The sequence below is a fragment of the Pogoniulus pusillus genome, chromosome Z (assembly GCF_015220805.1).
Source record: "Pogoniulus pusillus isolate bPogPus1 chromosome Z, bPogPus1.pri, whole genome shotgun sequence".
Taxonomy (NCBI): domain Eukaryota; kingdom Metazoa; phylum Chordata; class Aves; order Piciformes; family Lybiidae; genus Pogoniulus; species Pogoniulus pusillus.
In genome coordinates this window covers 95,598,207-95,614,112 of record NC_087309.1, presented here as the reverse complement: position 1 = coordinate 95,614,112, position 15,906 = coordinate 95,598,207, and positions in this window count along the sequence as shown.

Here is a 15,906-nt window from a genome sequence, read left to right as displayed (position 1 = left end):
AATCTTATCAAAATTTTCCAAGAAGTAGCTTTGATCCCATGTGAAATAGAGGAATGACATCTTTACAAAAATAGTAATCCTGTAAAATGGAATGTATTCCTCTTTTTTTTTTTTTTTTTTGTAAGCAACCTATTCTCTGTCCCATAATAATGAATATTTACACCCAGCTTAAAAAGTAATTTTTCAGAGGTTTAACACAATTAGCAGTAGAGTATTACAACTTTTCTCAACTGAAGCAGACTCAAAGGAAAATAAAAGTGAAAAGATAGCCAAATTCTCTACACAGGACAGTATTTTCATGGATCATCACAGCTGGGTCAACTATTAACAGAGGTCTGCCTTCTCAGCCTTTATGCCAAATGGATTTATAATGGAGAAAAGGGATCAGCCTCTATAAGCAAGACAATGTTCTGTTTAAACCTCTTGTTAAAACTCTAAAGGACTCTTTCTTGCATATTTAATCTCCTTTGAAGCTACCATCTGAATGCATTATACTGTAACTGATAGGTGCTCATTTTTTTAACATCACTTTAATTACAGAAACAATGTCCTGAAGCTTGTTTGATGCTTCTCATTTGTTTTGATTTAATACGCTATGGAAATCTAAAGCAAAACTATGTTCAACACATGGAGGGCATAAGGGGAATTCTGTGAATCCTAGCTCACATTTTGTGGATATCTTGAACATTGTTTTATTTTTGCTGAGATTTATTGTTGTTGCTGACTATGAATGCAGCCTCTTTTAGGCATTGATACAAATCGTACTTTGTACTATGGGATCCTGTGCCCTGCAGGAGAAGCCTGCAACTGTCTAAAGCTTAATTACACATGAATGCAAAAGTGAGATATTTAGCCCATAGTGCCTCAGCAGAATATGGTTCCTCACTTGTTTTTGTTCAAATTGTAATCAGATAGATTTATATTTCCCAAACAGTTTTGCACCTTGTGCTTGCTTTACCTTGCTTCTGTTGTCTTTGTTTGAATTAGCTTCTGAGCAAGTTTTTTGAATGTGAGGTGTCTGTTAGATCTAAGATAGGTCACTAATGGATTTAGCAAATCCTTTCACCTTAAAACAGTTTTTAAAAGTACAGAAATTAGCCCACTCCCTTACCAATTCTAATCCAGATGGTTGGGGGGAGGAGGAGAGGGGGATGTTCTTTCTTTCTTTTTTTTTTTTAATGAATAGTTAAATAGAGGCTGGCATCTGGGTTGAAACAAAGGAGGCTTGGAGCCAGACTTCTGAAAGGGAAGGTGGTATCGTAAAATAAAGTGCTACACCTGCTGAAGAGAACATAATAGGTGCACTGAAAGCACATTTCTAGCTACAATTATCCTGCATAGAAAGGCTTTTGTCAATTGTTTTCAAGCAGACATGGGTGGTCAATCTCCAAAGTCAACAAACAGCATTGTCAGGGGTGTTATATATATGGCCCAATCATTTTATATGAATAACACAAAATGGTGACAGAAATAACACCTATTTTCTGAGAGCCATGTATATTTATTCAAACTTGGTTTTATCAGATAAATATCTAGGTTGCTGTGCTGCATTTTCTTAGATTTATGGTGTCAATTCCTGTACATTGTAAAAAATGCTGCAGGTAAGCATCTGCATACAAGTCCTTTAGAAATGTATAGCCATAAACATGGAGAGTTTCAGAGGAAACCTAGAGGCAGATGACTATGTCCTTGCGCTGACTGTCTTAATTCTAGGAAAATTAATCTCATTTGTGCTGTGGAACACTTACTACAAGCAATGCAAGCCTAGAAGAAGGTAATACTCCCACAGCATTGTACTTAGCCTAGCACTAATTGAAGGGCTGGTGGCAAGTAGAGTGCTTTTTCCTCACCATTCTATCTGGATTTAATCGTTGATGAATAGAGGATTGTTGGGTTTTAACTTTTTTTTTAAGGTACAGAAGCTAGCTAGCTCCTGTCTATCGTGTTCCCAGTATGATCATCAGCATCCCACTGCTAAGCAAAGCTATTTCATATCCCATTTCATTTTGTAATGTATTTCCAAAGATAGATGAAGATATTCAAAACAATCAAAGCAACGCATTACTCCTCCCTACTTTCTCTCTTCTTAGGGAAAGTTTTCTGTGGCAGAGAGCTGCCACAGCACTTATCATGCTGTTGTCTGCCTCACTCTCTTCCTCTCATTGAATTCAGATACAAGCCATGACCAGAAAGACAGGGCCTATTGTGTGCTTGTCCCAGCTGCTCTTGTCTTGTCCAGTTACTCCTCCTTGGTGCAAAAAAAGTGAGCATGAGCCTAGGTACTGCTCAACAGTCGTAGCTCACATTAGAAGTTCAGATTACAGTAGTTTTGAATCACTGCTAATAAATTATCACTATGCCAAATGGCTCAGCTTTTTGACATGTGATTCTCTCTGTGGATTTGGCTCTGTTTTAACACTGGTTTAATGTACCTAGATGTGAATGGGATCAGGTTTGTCTTTTATGTCTCTTCCCTAGATTCTAGAACATCACATCAAACAGAATTCTGCCAAGAGCTTCTTATACCTTCAGGTGTTTCTAACTATATATTTTAATAGAATATAAACAGTTGGGGGTTTTTTGTTTGCAATGCATTATTCCCTGCTGGCTCTAACACATAATGTTCAGCATATGTCTTACAAGGGATTGCAGGGTAACAAAGAAAAATAATATCCACAATAGATAATGGCTGTTTTCCCTAGTGGATGATGGGAAAATGACTGGGTGTGTAGAGGGCAATTCCTTACCCTCTTGAAATTTGAGGCCTAGAAAGATGGAGCTTTTGTGTGTCTGTTTTAAAAGGACTGAAATCCATTTACACATCAATGTCAGCTTCTGCTAAAGAAAGCCAACATTGTTGATGTTATGCTTGTCAAATACAAACAATTTGTTTTCAAGGGAAGACAAGTACAAAGCTTCTTGTCCACTAAACAGAGCACATTAAATATGACCTTTTCTCTGGGCATATGTACACTAGCTCAAGAAAGCACAGGAGATATATAATTAATATTAGCTAACACACAGTAAGGTTAATTGTTACTCCTCTGAACACTTAATCTGCAAGCAGTTGATAAATCCCACAATGAATAAAAGCAGCTCGTATTTAGGTCACACAAAGTCATTGCTGTTTTTTAATTTAAACTGTGTGCTAGATTAAAACACAAGAGTATTGCAGGAGGACAATTCAGAAGCAGTAGCAGTAGGCTGTCATTTGGTGTAAAAAGTTTCCCCAGCACACCCTAGGGACATGTTAATCAAAGCTTTTTAATGGATTCAGTCTGATCTGTGACAGGCTTTGTTCCAGAGATGGCATTTGCAGGATAGAGCTGCAAGTTATCAATAAGACACAGTAATTGCTGGGAGTGATTGAGCCTTGTTTCCTAGGCTTCATGCCATTCACTCGTTTTTATTATCAGTCAAGGCCAGAAATGTCTTGCAATAGACAGTCAAGTGATTACTTGCTTCTTTCTTTAATCCTAACCCATATAATGAAAGAAAATGAAACAACACGAAAATCTGCATTAATTAAAAAAGTGTATAAAACTTGATTTTGTTTTTCCCCTGCAATTTTTTCAATTATTATTTTATAAGAATTTAATGGTAATTCTTCAGCCTCTATCATGTACTGGTAAACCCTTTATAAGTAGTCAAAGTCTTTCACTGCTTGGTTAACGGCTTCAGTTCACCCATTGACAGTTCTTGATTAAGTTTTTTGTTATCTTTTGGAAATCAAAGCATTGGCACAATCAGTAATGACTAGGGATAACACTTATCACCTATGTTGATATTTAGCTCTGCATCCAGTTAGGAAATATAACTCCCAATACTGAAATGAAAATTCTTCAGTGTTATTTAAGAAGTAAGAGAAACCTAACATTTTTATATAGTGAAAGGTCATAATCCTCCCTTTGCAACACCACAGTCATTCCCATAGCAACAGATTATACCTAAACCCACCAGGGATTATGACCTCTCAGTACAAACAAACTGAAGGAAAAGTTGTTTAGAAGAGAAGGAATCTCTTTGATTAGTAAAAAGTAACACCAGCCAACCACCTGATGTGCACACATAGCACAACACAGTTGAAATTTTGTTTTTTATTTAAAGTACATGTGGACAATGAAAAGATTGTTAAAATCAGTTTTATTGATTTGTTAAATGAGAGTTTGTTTTGTACAAAGCAAAACTGTAATGAAGAAAAGTAAAAGATTTTGCCCTCTGTATTTTATTACCTTTGAGTGAGGGTTTTTGTTGTGGGGTGGTGTCTGTTTGTTTGTTGTTATTTGGGTTTTTTTCTGAGTTTATGTTCATTGGAAATCAAACAAAGGTTGAATTATTCTGATAACATTATTCCTGAAAAAGTTTATCTATGCTAAAAGATGGAAGCTATCACCTGAAGAAATACAGAGCTAGGGGAGTAAGAGTTATTCCTGTCTTCTTGGTTTTACTATCCAGTACATAATTTGTCAGTGTAATAATCATGGATGATTATGCATAAGTATGAAGTTTTGAGGCTCTGCAATGAAAAAAAAATGTTTCCACTGAAACTTCTTGAAATCTTAATTTCAAATGTCACATGAAAAATATCTAGTATTGCACTAGTCTGAGGTATGTACCATTCTTTAAATACTTCTTTTCATTCTAATATGTTTATTCCTTTTAATTTTAAACTGTTAAACACTGGAAAAGATTATTTCATTGTCATGAAGCTCTTCAAACTTACAAAATTTTATATCATGAGAAATTTTTGGGTTTTCTGTTGTACGTTTGACTTTAGGGAGGTGTCACAGGATTCCTGTGTAGCAGCCACCTTGACTATTAATAACGTTTTTGCCTCACAAGGAAATTATTTACTCTGTCTGTGTTAAATGTTCTGTGATTTTTCCATTTAAAAGCACTGGAAACACCACTGTCATGTTTTTCTATGTGTGAATTATGGCTGTGCTGAAATGTATAAAGTTATTTGAAATATTTTGAGAGTTAAAAGTTCATAGATGTCAATTTGATATGAACTTTGACAATTTTCCAATTCTCACTGTCTTTAAAAGCAGCTCAGTTATGTTGCAGTGCTGCTAGTTTATTGACAGTTATTTCAATAAGAAGCAAAAGGTGCTGTCTTACACACAGGAGCAGTGCATATCACAATGTATACGTATTCAGTTTTCAGTTTTAAAGACAAAACAGTTCATGAACACAGCATATAAAAAGTGAAGCTTTTCTGCTCAGAATCACCATTCTCTTGCTACATAGTATTACGTTCTGTTCCCTTTTTAAGCTGCAGCTCATGTAGTAGGCATCTGCACATCAGAGATCATGATGCATGGGCCATATTGTACTGGAGCACTGGGAATATAACTTATAACCAGACTATGTACACCTTTTTATTTGCATGTGTGAGGTAAAAATACAGGGCCAATAGCCCTGCATACCTTATTTCTACCCTTATCCTCTAAAGTATAATTTACTCTTTAAAGTGATTCAGTGATTTTTTTTTTTTTTCTGTAACATTGGTAAGTATCTAAAATGGTCATATGCTTGGTTTTAGTAAAGAGATTGAGTTTATATTGATATACATCTAGACTTGACATACTAGAAAAAGATCATGGGATATTTCACTATGAAAAGCTGAACAGTTAAAAATAAGCAAGCACTTTCTAGACTTAAAAACTTGTTTACACAGCGTAATAAATAACTTTGATTAGATAAGAGTTCATAGTCAAAGCCAAATAAGTAGAGTATTTTCATAACCAACTACAAAGTAAACTCATTCTTAATTTACCTTTGAGATTGTCCGGTTGATAAAGTATGAAGCCTTTCTCTTAAGTACAACATTGTAGGAGGATTGTGTCACTAAGAGAAAAGGTCAAAAAGCAAGATTTGTCCGCTTGATTATTTACAGTTCTTAATTTCCATATTATCACTGCTTCATATCACCATTTAACATGTGGATTGTTAGTGTGAAATAGATATTGGAATGAATTCTGAATTCAGTGCAATACAAAGTCACATAAATGGACCTTTCTTACTGACCTTGAGAGAGGAGATGTAAAAAAGTAGCATTTATATCAATGTTGAAATGTCCCACTTTTGTAAAATATAGCTTGTTATGGTTTTGAAACAGGTTGTTAGATCCTGTATCACAGACCAAAATCAGATAATTGTTTAGCTTCTTGGTGTATTTGAGCAGGAATGAGATCATAAGGGCAAGGTCTCAACATGACTGAGAACATAAAGCTATCTCTGTCAAATCATTGCTCCTAAGGACTCATGGGAGCTTTTTTTTTTTTTTTTTTTTTTTTTTTTTAATTTTCAAAATATTTTACAAATTTCACATGTCTAAGAATAAGCAGCATCAGGTATGCTGTGATGGTAATACTTCCTTCACCTCACTAAAGTCTTATGGACTTATTTTCCATCAGATTGTTACTCATGGAAGAAAAGATGCTGAAGACCAGATGGGCAGATCCTGATGTAACTAACTGTGGTGTAATTCCAGAATAAACCTGGTATTTTCAGTGGAGTTCACTTTGGATTTCTACTAGTGTAACAGAATCAACCTTAGCCCAAGGTTTTTAATAAAAAGGAAAGAAATAAGATGCTTTACACCACACAGACATAAAAGAGGAGCTGACATGAGTCTGGAAAGAGGTTAATATAAGATGCCAAAACACAATGTGACTTTTCTCTAGTGGCGCAATACACATGTTAGTTCTCTTTCCCCTTCCAGTACATTTAAATTTACCTTCTTTGATTCTTGTCCTGCCTTGTAGGCCTTTTTTGCCAAGGCCAGTACTTCTGTACAGAGGCACTTATTTCTTTGAAATACTGAAGTGAAAACTGGCATGCCTGCGATTTTTCATGCTAGACAGAGGATTATAACTTTAATATTACCAAACAAAACCCTGCTAACTCTGCTGTCAGTCACTGGATAAATAAAATATTTAACTATTTATGGGGGGTCAAAGCTAGTTTGAAGCTAGCCAGAATGTTTTGGTAAGAAGGATTAGATCACAAGCTGTGAAAGAGAAAACAAATATGATGTCTGCTTCACTCATAGGCTTGCTGAGAGGTATAAGAGCAAGAATCCAAACACAGATAAAAGAGTCACTCTCTGTCTGGGCTGTGGGCTGCATTTACTCTCTCTAACCTCAGCTGCCATCTCCCCGATTAATCCACTTGCTTCCTAACTCCCCCCAGCCAACCTCCATTCTTCCCTGGCGCACAAGGCAATGCCTGGGGTAAAGTCTGGGGTGGGAGAAGGTGGAAGGGCATTCGGGAGCCCCTCAGATTTCTGGGAGGGCAGTTGAGTTTCTGTATTACCTTCTATCTTGTATATTTCTGTATATAACTGTATATATATGCTATAAATATCTGCTCGAATATAGTGCTAGCTGTAAATATAAGCTTCATTCAAATTTCCAGAGCCAGCTGAGTCTAGTCTGGGTGATTTCCAAAGTGGGGCTGGGGGCGGGTAACACCCAAACCACCATAATGTAGAATTAGAATTTTAAAAGGGAAAAAAAACCCAACGTCTCAATTTAAAAAAAAAAAAAAAAAAAGAAGTTATGTGAAACAGGAAAATGGGACTAGAAGAGTTCTGACAAATAGAAGTTATGATAGATGCCTCAGCAAATAGACACTAGAAGACTGAACCTTGCTGGGAACTGAATCTTTTATATCTTGATAATATCAGAGAAGGCTGAGTCTACTCAGCCAAAGAATTAAACACCTTTTAATGCATGGTGAGATGCTTATGCTGGTTGCCAAAAAGGAAAAAAAAAAAAAAAAAAGAAACCCCTACAAATGGAAAACACTTTATGTGTTTTGGGAATACAGTCTCATAAAAGAAGTATGAAGTGTGATGCCTCAGGAATTCAGAAGAAACCACTGGAAACAGTCAGCATGACTTGGTGTTAATGTAAACTTTCAAATAAATTGGAATCTTTGTGTCTGCCAAAAACTGAGCACTTTATTGCCCTGTTACTGCAATAAAAAATTACTTTCTGTTGGTTTTACCATATAACATTTGAGAACTTTATATACTAACAAATATATTGTAAATACTTCTGGTTCTCACAGGAAAACAGAAATATGGTCTTATCTATTTTTGTTGTTAAGTAGGTCAAAGTTTGGGAGAGCCAAGTACTGCTGATTTTCAAGACAGCTGAATATCTGTTTAGACAATAAATTAGAGTGCACAGCTTTCCTGCTCTCAGAAGTGTGTCCCTAAAGCTCTTGTGTTCAGTGCTGTAGACATCTTAGACAAACATACTTCTTGTGATGTTTTGAGTAGTTGCAACTGTCTTGCCTTGGGACAGACAAGTTTAACAGTACCAGAGTCAGGATATTAGAGCATCCCCCTAAATGTGACTGCATGAACTCGGAAGGAACAGAAATTTAGCACAAGTGCAGGAAGATTTTCCAAGCAGACTTAGTGTTTCCACATTTTTCTCTTGGTACTGTGAGTTACCTCCACAGTCTCCAGCTTCTGTGTTACAAGTGAATAGGAATTTCTCCCATTGCTGTTTGCTTTCCTGGCCAGTTAAATGGTAGCTCTGCATGTCTCAGTGAAATGCAAAACAAAGACAACAATAAGGACAAAACCACAACAAGTACCACACAACAGAAACAAAACCAACCAACCAAAACCAAATAAGAATCCCCAACATAATAATATGCCTATAGGTGAAACAAAGGTGTTGACAGACATATAGGCTAATTCTATGTAAAACCCAGATGTTAGAGTAAAGCAGCTATGAGGGCTGTTTTTAACAGAGCCGGGGGGGAAAAAAGTTCTTTAATTCGGAAATAAAATGTAATTTCACAAGCAAAACTTCCATATACCTGCATATATTTACAATGGATCTAATGAAACCATACTTGAGAGAAATTTCCTTTATAATTTATCATCTGAGCTATCATTGAGAAAAGATCATGCTACAGAAATTACTGTTCACAGTCCACATATTTATCTTTACAAGTCTAGCAATTTTACCAAAAGCCACAGGAATAATTAGTTTATGTGAAAAGTCATTTCATGAGATCTAATACTGTGATATGGATCCTTGTCTTTTAGTAAGGAAACAACTGCAAACACAGAAGGATAGTAAATCTCAGACACTTTATACTAGAGTCTAATTAAATGTGGTCCCAAATTTGAACATTTGATCACCTAGGGAGAAGTTTTAGCTTCAGTAAAACTTCTAATAATGTCCCTATAGTGGGGTAATACTGTTCTAAAGGCCAAAAGCAAAAGAGAAAGAAGAGAAAGTCAACACAAAGTAGTAGTGAGATAGATTAAAAACACAAGCTAGTATCAGATAATAAAATGTTCTTATTATTTAATCTTTGTTCAGATTAATATTTGTCAACCTGTTTCTCTACCCAGGACCCATCTTCCTCATCAGCTTAAACGAAGATATGTAGCAATAATGCTGATGGCTGCTGAAATTTTTCCTACATGTTGTAGCAGGATACATGATGCCAAGATGTCCTACCGAGACATCATCCAGTAAAACAAGTAATATTAAAAATTTAAATGATGCTCAGAAGTATGTTCTTTAAATACACCTGGGAGAATAAAATGGTATGAACAAATGCAGCTAATCTGTTTCTTCCAGCAACTGCTGTGCTTCATTGGATTATTTGAGAAGAAAAACAAAAGCCCCTGAAAGGGAAGTATTACATCCTTGGCTGAGAGAGAAATTAGTGTGTGCCAGAAGATGCAGAATTCCTTCTACTTATTTCAAGTGTTAACACATAATTTGATGTTTGGTGTTGCATTACAACAGGATTTCTACAGTCAAATGACATTCACACCAATGCCAAGCAAATCCTCTTAAGCTTCAGAATTTTACTATAGCTAGTAAGTCAAAAGTCCTTGGGTTCAAATGAACACTGCTTTTTTTTTATTCCACAAAACTGCTGTTACCTTGATGTGTTGAAAGAGATTCAGCTCTAGTGGTACTTCCTGTTTCTCCTCATACAGCTTGCATTCTCAGGAAGTAGAAGCTTATCTCTCTGATAAAACATCTTTGAAACACTAAGGTCCAATTTTATTTTTTTCAGTTTGCAATTTTCCTATTGCCTCTTCTATTTACCTCTTTTCCTTTAATTTTAGATATTTAAATTACTTTTCTCTATTACTTTTAGACAATATTCCCTGCAAATTTCTGATTCTAGTATTTCTTCTGCTAGCCTTTACTCAGTAAGACAGTAGTCATACAGCTTCTTCAAACTGATTTATGATGTTTCTTAGTGGTCCCTGAAACTGCAACTTCAGATGCATTATTATACTTGCAAAAATATCCCAATTACAATTGCTCCATACCATATCATCCTGTCCTGCTGCTAACGCCATCTGACAACATTTCTTCAGAGTGATCTCAGGTGACTTGGAATAGAAATAAACAGTGTGGCTTGAGACCACATAACATCTTCTGATACGTAACAGAAGAATCCATGGTTCTGTGCTTACTCTTTCAGCCATGAACATCAGCCTCTTAACCACTGGCATCTCCAAAGTCCTCAGTGTACCTGGAGATAATTCAGTAGAAAATTAACCAAATATGAAAGTCAATAATTTCTACATTTTAAGTTTCTCCATTAGAAAAGAGTTGGAAATCAGTAATTTAGATGTTAGTGTCCTAAGATGAAAATGCACTAATTTCTCTCAATGATGAAGAGCACTAAATGTGCTTTTTTTTTGCTAGACGTTTCTTTCCTAACTAATGACAGAAAACCCTCTTTTGGCAGTAAATATATAAAGTAGCATAACCTCTCAAGTTGGTAGAAAACTTCGAAGAGCACTGACGGAACTTAGAATCACAGAATTAGTCAGGGCTGGAAGGGACCACAAGGATCATCTAGTTCCAACCCCCTGCCATGGGCACAGACACCTTACCCTTGATCAGGCTGTCTAGAGCCTCATCCATCCTGGCCTTAAACACCTCCAGGGACGGGGCCTCAACCACCTCCCTGAGCAACCTATTCCAGGGTTTCACCACTCTCAGGCTGAAGAACTTCCTCCTCATGTCCAGCCTAAACCTACCCACCTCCAGCTTTGCTCCATTCTCCCTAGTCCTGTCACTACCTGATATCCTAAGAAGTCCCTCCTCAGCTTTTTTGTAGGCCCCCTTCAGATCCTGGAAGGACACAATAAGGTCACCTCGGAGCCTTCTCTTCTCCAGACTGAACAGCCCCAACTCTTTCAGTCTGTCCTCATAGCAGAGGTTCTCCAGACCTCTGATCATCCTCGTGGCACTCCTCTGGACACGCCCCAGAACATCTATATCCTTCTTGTAATTTGGGCTCCAGAACTGGACACAGTACTCTGGGTGGGGTCTACCCAGAGCCGAGTAGAGAGGGAGAATCACTTCCCTTGACCTGATGGCCACACTTCTCCGAGTGCAGCCCAGGATCGGCTTGGCCCTCCAGACTGCACACTGCTAGCTCATGTTGAGCTTCTCATCCACCACCACCTCGAAGTCCTTCTCCTCAGGGTTGCTTTCCAGCCAGTCACTGCCCAGCCTGTATTTGTGCTTGGGATTGCCTTGACCCAGGTGCAGCACCTTGCACTTGGTCTTGTTGAACCTCATGAGGTTGGCTTGTGCCCACCTCTCCAGGCTGTCCAGGTCCCTCTGGATGGCATCCTTTCTCTCCAGCATGTCTGCTGCACTACACAGCTTGGTGTCACCTGCAAACTTGCTGAGGGTTCTCTCAATGCCTCTGTCCACTTCCTACAATTCCAAGAAAAAAAACTGAAAACAAAGATTGAACTATCTCAAAACTAACTGAAAGGACTGTGGGGGTAAGGTTATTCTAAGTACTTAATCCTTAGGTCTCCTTGCTGTGACGATTTTGTATCCAAAATAGTAATTCTGAGTTATCAGAACAGTCGTTGTGATAGCTAATATTCAAGTGGGCTTAGCTACATGGTGAGAACTATCTTATGTATTTTTCTCCCAGGCACTAGCATCTGCGTATGAGTGCCAGGTCTATGCACAAGGCTCCCACAAATCAATCATAGATACAATTTCAATCTCTATAAAGCTACGAGAAATCACATGGTAATGAAATTGCCATCTAGTACACACATGCACACGCACCACGTAAGTCTAGTTTGACTTATAGGTAGCCTTAAACTAAAAATAAATTTAGATGTCTTTTGCCCGAAGAAAACAGGAGCTTCTCACAGATGGTGTGCATTATTTTCCAGGCTACACTATGTCTGTATACCCAGCAGCTCTAACCAAAGAGAATAAAAAATAAGAGTAATCTTTTTTATTTGATAATATCTCACAGTAGTCAAACCATGTTTCTAACTATAGGCATAAGTTTGAAATTCAAAAATTTTAATAATTTATCTTCTATAGCATAACAGTCATGGTACATGAAGGCTTTTTTTACTGCATGGAAAACTGTGTTTAAAAAGACATTTTTTGTTCTAATGACAGGTATGCAAACAGATGTAGTTAGCACCTAGAATATAGTGAAGACTTGAGATGCTCTCAGTAGGTTGTTTGCAGCTCAAGAGCAAGCACTTACGTATAAGTAAGTGTAATTTTGTGGAAGACAACTGCCATTGTGGGTGAACTGAAAGTAAACACAATGTATATTAGATTCACATTGTGGGTATACATGCATGAAAGAAACACTAACTTCCCCACCCCTCTTTTTGTAGTTTGTTATTACCTCACATGCAAAAAACCCTAGTCAATAGGGTCGAATTTCTGAATGCAACATACCCAAAATGCTTTATTGTAAAACAATCCTAATTATAGATAACTATAAATGACAGCAATGTAACTATGCTGAAGCCTTAATCTCAGGCTGAACTAAATTTATGCTTGTTTATGTCACAGACTTGTCTGCAGCCTTATGTAAGAAAGGTTTGGAGAATATTCACCTGCTTTCCCTGACATCTAATATAAGGACTAACCTCAGGCTCCCCATATGACTGGCTGAAAGCCAGCCTCCATATGAGTGCAATAGTGAGCAAGAACTGCATTTAGCCTATCTGAACTACACTGAAAAGGTCACCTATTTCTTTGAAGACAGAGGAACAACTAGGCTCACATAAATCAAGCAAAGACTGGGAAAACATGTGTGATAGTCATTTCTCGTTTGCAAAAATGAGGCAATCATCATGATTATTTATTTTAATTGTTCTTTTAAAACTCTCAAAGTATTTCAGGAGGGAGGTGATATGGATATGTATTTTACTATATTCATAATTATCTGAAGTTAAATTAGTATCTGTAACTTGTACAAGAGGTATAATTGTTAACCATCTAATAAATTACTTTATATAACAATTGCCATATCTCTTGACTATCCATCAAGACAGTTGTTCCTTTCTTAAGTTGCAATTAAAATCGCTAGTACATGTGACTTAGAAATATTATTCAGCCTGCAATTTTTCTCTGAAATCTTGTAGTCATTTTCTTGCAAAGATGCTAATTTCCAAAGCACAAGAAGAATGATCATTTATATGAATGCAGGCACTGGCATGCAGACTCATAAAGGTATCTGTTTGATGTGACTAGATGACTGAGTAAGGAACAAGCACAGATATGAAACTTTTCATACATGAGAAATAGATTACATGGGTTTCTATCTCAAAAAAGTAGCAAATAGGCTGACAGAGTACAGGTTAGTTTAACTACGTGTGGCATAAAGAAATTAATAGAAAATTACTAGTTTCTGCTTCTTGTGAAACAGAATATGAACATATAATGTAATACACGTTAAATAAAAATGCCAGATTCAAAACAAGCCAGAGGAAGTGTTCATTTAGAAGTATACAATTCTGCTGTTGGACTGCCATATTTAAAAAAGCAGTTGGTCAAATTAATGTTCTACAGAAATCTTTCTTAAGCCATCATATTATTTAAATAGTTTAGATTTTTTTCATTTGTTTGATTTTGGGTTTGTTTTTTGGGGGGGGGGGGGGGGGGGGGGGGCTTCTGTTTCTTGTTTTCTTAAACCCATTAATAACTCTGGGCAGAAAGTAAAACTGAAATGTTTCTATAAAGTAACAAAAATGTAGAGCTGGACAATAGAAATAATTCTTCCTTGTACAGCTCAAGTGGTCTGTGCCTTGCCAAGCACTGATGGACTCTACACAGACTGACAGAACAGTTCTAAAACAACAGCCTTGACTAGTCACTTGGAGATGAGAAAGGGATTAGCCTGTGTCTTCACAGATCTCTTAGTACCTGACACTTAAGGGTGGTAATTTCTTTTACAGCTGTTTGACCAAAGTGTTTGGCAGTGATTTGTGCATTCGTGAATGAGTGGTATGGGAAACTTCCTGAGAATTAATTCATGCAGTACCTAGTGGATCTCCACTGACATATGTCCTTTCTTTCCTTGTTCATCCTGCGTTTTAGAGTAACTTGCTCTTTGGGTAAGAGGAGTTGGTTTGTATCAGATTAATGGATTTCCAGGCAGTACAGGTGTTCAGGTTTGTGAAAGTGAGAGCAATAATACTGTTAAAAATGTCCAGATATAACCATAAAACCCTATCTGATGTTTGGACTCTTCACTAAATAATCCTTTCTTGTTCCTCAACCAGCTTTCTGAAACTTTTTCTTAGATGAGCTGTGGAAGATGCCCAAACTACTGTTAACTCAAAATCTGTAACTAAGAAGGGACCTTCAAGGACAGTTGGACACAGATTTTTTTTTTCTTGATTACAAACTAAATGAGAAGATATTCTTAGGTCTCTGTATCACTAGTTTCTTAAGACTTTAATGTTGTCAGCAGTTTGGAATGAAGTCTTCTTTATGAAATAATATCAAATGGCCTCTCTTCCTGGATATTTCTTGATACTCCACACACTTTACAGGAATGTACCTGCAGTTAATGGACAAATATCAAGAAAATCAGTTGTGAACTTCTCTTCAGATGTATGTATTTATCTATTTATTTATTCCCAGATTCTTGCTTATGCATTATAACCATTATTTTCCACTGTTTTCTTTTTTCACCTTCTTAGTTCTTCTTCATTCATAGAATCACAGAATCAAACAGTTTGGAAGAGACCTCCAAGATCATCCAGTCCAACCTATCACCCAGACCTATCCAATCAATTAGACCACGGAACTAACAATCTGATTCAGTCTTTTCTTGAACACGTCCAGGGGCCTTAGACTGTTTTTTAAAATGATGTAAGAAAGGAAATGAGAGACAGAAAAACATGAGAAAACCTGAATACCCAAATATTTGAGGTATTTTTTTACCACCTTTGAACTGAAAAGCTATTGTACTTTTTAACCTAAAACCTGAACTTTAAACTTTTTGAAGTTAAAAATCTACTTTTCACAAGGAGGTGGGGGGTGGGGTGTGTGTGTCATAAAAGGTAAGGAAACAAAATTATTCAGGAAAATTTCAACAATTATATACATTTAGCAAAAAGTTAGTTTTATCTTGAACTTAATGAATAAGTGACTCAGAGAAGGTAAAACTAAATTATATCAAAGCACAAAAGTGGGAGGGGAGGGAATCTTCATTCCATCTCATAGTTCATGTAGGAAAAAAATTATTCTAAGTTGTTATTCTTCTTAACCTAAAGTAGACATCTAAAATAACTGTTTTTAGGGTGCAATATATCTAACTTGTTTCTCTCAACTGACAATAAGGGACTGTAGAGTGTGGGCAAATGTATTACTGTAGGTATATAAGGTGAGGTTTCCATCCAAAGGGAGTAATGCAAATCCTAATTAAATATGTCGGCAGTGGTGCACACCATGAAAGGTAGTATAAACTCTGTGCCTAATAAACCAGATAGAATCATTGGAAAGACTTCATAGTACTTTAAAGGTATAACATGCTAAATTAGTTTCATCAAAGAGCAAACTGTTTGCTATTTTCCCCCTCTCAGTTCTGTGCAATACTTACTGG